Genomic DNA, 4,405 nt, shown 5'->3' with positions numbered 1-4,405 from the left:
TGAAGGAAAGCCAGATATTTTATATGGACCTCTTTCTGGACATTTCACAATCTCTACGTTTATAATGTTCACTATATTATTTTTATCGTACATTTACTGTTATGCCATATAATAAATGTAATTGAGATTGAGTTGAACGAAATCAAAAGCCGTAGGTGATGGACAATAAAAGAGGGAATATTTATGGAGAGAGAGAGAGGCCAGTTTCGTATTGCGGGCATCGAATCAGCTTGCGAGGCTTAAAATAGATCGAATAGGCTTTCGGGTTCGATGATGCTCGCAAGTCCACCCTTCGATTTCCTAAGAGGGGATTCGAGAAGCCTGTAATTCGCCGGCAACCGAATCGTCCCGTTCAACGCCTCCTTTCTCTCTTTTTATTCGAACGCACGGTTCGCGATTTTCCTCTGCTGCCATTTCCACGTGTTTGCCGCACGGATTCGTAAACGTTCACCGCAAAGCGATTCCCCCCATTCGTTAAGGAACCGGCTGACCCAGTTCCGAGTTGTTTATCAAAGCAAAATCGATTTTCGAGCTAATCTCATTTACATGGCTAAGGAAAAATTAACTCGCACGTCTCATATTTCCTTTGGACATCGGCCAAACGTTTTCACGCTTCGACCGATCTTGTTTTTTCTAATAAATATTAGCAATGCGTTCGTGTCTAAATTTTTTCAACGAGCATTTTAAACTTCTCTTTTAGTTTGTCGACGGAACGGAGGAAATACAATTTGTATGGAGATATTCGATTCGAACTGTTTTTATTGTAAGGAAAGCGACTTTGGTATCTCGCGTGGCAACGGGTTAAAACAACGTAAGTCGGATTGGAAGCGAATAATCCATTTAACAGCGTGTTCGAACGGGATATCCCTGAACGATGTTCCGTGTTTCAGTTTATTTTTGTAATAACATTAGCCCCGTCTGGTAACGATCCCCGGCACGAGATACAAAATGCATACCCGCTGTTTTTCTACAAATTCTTATCGTCGCCGCGGAATCAAAAATTTTGATAAGCACGCAATCGAGTGATATTCGCGGGGACTCTGTTGCAAAATTACGTTTACCCAGAATCAGATAACCGGCTAATGTTTGCTCGATGCAACCAGGAAAAAATGTTGCTTTTAGTAAGGAAATACCGCGCGTAGAATAACTCGTGATAATCGTGGCAATAATTTCTTCTCGGCAATTGTTTTATTATATCAATTTGCCAGCTCTTGGAATTCTTCAGGTATAATTCAGAGGAATCGTAGTAACAATTCTTGTTATGGAATTTTTTATTCTACTAATCATCATTAGGACTGAAATAGAATTCTATGAAATGTACAGATTGCACAAAGTATAATTTTATCGGAACACTACTTGACTGCATTTTAAAAATGATTTCATGTTTGACAAAATTAATAAACGCATCGATCTACTGGAAAATTAAGTGAAATATCATTTGCGTCACACATTTGAATAATCCTGTAAGTAGTGCAAGTAAGATTGAATTGATTTATTAATACGTTCCATATAGTGATTGCCGTGGCATGATTCCCGTTTCGTGACGCGAGCCCTTATCGAGACACGGAATTTCCGAACGGTAACATACTGTTTCGTTGAGACCATTTTTATCAATGCCGTCCATCGTGGTCGCATGTAGGTTAACAGCTAATAGTTTCGCGTGCCGTACCCCGTACGTCTCGAGGGGAACAATCAATTTTCGCGTTTCTCCCGCTCGACTTTTCCGAATGCTACTGCGGCTTCTATTCCACGGCGAACGTAACGTTTCTGATACAAATAACGCGTGCAACTGGCGCGGGGAAACTCCAATAAAATGCTTTATAGGCTTCTGTATCGTTCAAGCGCGACTCACTATCTCTTCACGCGCAAACAGGATTGAAATTGAGAAGAATGTCGTAATATCGTCGCGTTGGTTATTTCCTCGAGGGTCGTTAATCGAGTTAAACTTATCTGCTCGTACGCACCGCGGTCTTGTTCGTAGTGTGCATAGTTCGGCACTTGGAAAGTTGCACTTTGTACGCTCTGGCCTTTACCGGGTCTAAAATAACGCGCGATAAGCATGGGGGATGGATCGCGTTGACCCGAGAAAAGGAATGCATTTTCGCATCGAAGGATGCCGGGGCACGATGACGTCACCCTCTCTCTCTCTCTCTCTCTTTCGCTCTCTTCGAGGGATGAATTTGATCGAAGAGGAGGAGACTGGAATGGCCGTTCGACCTCGTTTCCACTCGTGGAAATCCGGGGGGTCGGAAATTCGAGACGCACGTACAACGTAAAAATCCGACCGATTCTATTCGAATTACGAGAATCGAAACAACGATCGAGACGCCTGTCTCGTCGATTTCACTGTGTATCATTTTAGAAGCACCGAGATAAAGATTGCGGCGGAGTTTAAGTACCGGCAAAGTTTTTTCCAGATTTACGAGACGTTTATGAGTATACTTTTTCTACAATTTAACGACGCCTTTAGTCGTAAACTTTATCGGACGGTTTGTACGTTATTCATTAGATGACTGCGTTTAAAATGAATACGCAGCAAATTATATTATATATCGACCAAACGACGAATCCTTCTCAGATCGCCCGAACGATCCTCACGCGAATGATAAATTTAAAAAGACGGAAATATTCCTGTCGGAAGGTGTTGCTGGGAAATATTGACAAACCGGTTCGTTTTACGCGATTGTTCCCTCGCGGTGGCACCGTTAGCCGCGACTAATCGATACCATTTGCTCAAGCTAATTGGCCTCGATCGTCGCGTCGCGACGGTCAGCGAATTCGAATCTAAAGACAAAATTAGTAGTTTCACCGTTTTCGATTCCAATAATCCTCGGATTAACTATGTGGATTCCTTAGGAGCTGAACGATCTCGTCGCGAGTCATGGTTCCAAGTGAAATTGGCCAATTTTACGCTTTCCTTTACCGTCCGACTTTCCATTCTTTTTACAAACGAACAGTCCTACCCCAACTTCCTCCTCGTCTCGCTCATCGAGTCAGCCTTTTATTCGAAATATAGTTTACGATTCTTTTTAGTGTTACTTAGAAATCGTTTCTTATCATGTTTATAGTGTCTACCTGATATTTAATTCTCACTGAAATCTGAATTCAATCTTAATTTTCACACCTGCTTAATTACGATCGAATATACGCTTCGTGATTTCTATTCCAGAAATTCAATTGACGATTTTTTACTCCCATGGCTACTTGCATATCGTCGACGATACATTTCGAGATTCCTCCCGATTTTATTTACATCCTCTGTTTAATTCGCACGGTATCTCGCACCTTGCAGAATTTATAATTTGTACTATTCCCATTGGCGTCTCGAAAATCGTCCGAGCCGGAGACAATAAACTCGAGAACGGGCGAGCGGAACGAGGCTCGAATGAGCGAGTTACAGCAATTTGCGTAACAACAATGCGACGAACGCAATTTATTCGCTCGGAAGTAAGAAGCGGACTGGAGGGTACAGGAAAAAAAAAATAATTCATGCCATTTGCAAGTACTTTCGACGACTTTGTTCTCGGGAGGTAAAGCGACTTTTCTCTCTCAGAGCAAGATTCGAGTTGAATTCGCGTTTTTTCCGCGACAAAGAACCCGGGACGGTGTAATTTAATTTATGAAATGAAATTCGTTTCCAATATTAAACGCGATCATCGCTTTGGATTCGTTGTTAGGAAAACCAATTGATTCTAATGACTGCTGACGTGGTCAGACAGACCGTATCCACTTCGGCGATAGGAAATTCATCTCCAATCTTGAAATCTTCGATTTTAATCGTTTCTAATATAATACATCGTTTATTACGAACATTCCATGTAATACACGCATTTTGCTGTCTGCGAATATTCTATAAACGTATTCTTAATCCTTTGCAATCGTATACTATGCCGAAGATGACAATACAGATTCATTATAGAACTCGTACGAGTGCAAAGGGTCGATCCAAATCCACAATATCGTTATTATTAAATTACCAAGAATACGGTTCTAACACTTCTGATTAAGGTTGTATAAGCCACAAGATCTCTGCCAGAAGTTTAAGAACATCTAATATCCTCGAAATTCACATTATTTCAACTTTAAAATATTCTTAAATCAGGTATTAAGAATTATACAAAATTACAATATTCTGTCATTGTTGTATTCATATTTTTTCATAAATAAAATCAAAATTCTGTCGTACGACATAGGAATTCAAGATGTAATAACTTTATGAATAAGCTCGTAAAATTTCTAAAATTTTGTAGTGTTTTATTAATATAATATCTAGTAACTGTTAAAATTTCAATTGTTCGTACGTAAAGGTTCATACAATCTTACGGATGTATTGGCTCTACAGTCAATCCCAAAAGTTTATGTACCTTAGGAAAACACATTACCTCTAATTAAAAAGAAATCAGAC

General features: G+C 40.1%; 1 protein-coding gene across 3 annotated transcripts in view; it reads right to left on the bottom strand.

The window, feature by feature from the left end:
* Positions 1-4,405, bottom strand: part of LOC108629468 (protein couch potato) — an 84,725-nt gene that overhangs the window by 31,093 nt on the left and 49,227 nt on the right. The gene's annotated exons all lie outside the window — the stretch shown is intronic.

The sequence above is a fragment of the Ceratina calcarata genome, unplaced genomic scaffold, assembly GCF_001652005.2.
Source record: "Ceratina calcarata isolate Rehan_Ccalc_2016 unplaced genomic scaffold, ASM165200v1 scaffold569.2, whole genome shotgun sequence".
NCBI classification, from domain to species: domain Eukaryota; kingdom Metazoa; phylum Arthropoda; class Insecta; order Hymenoptera; family Apidae; genus Ceratina; species Ceratina calcarata.
This window is presented reverse-complemented; position numbering and strand designations above follow the sequence as displayed.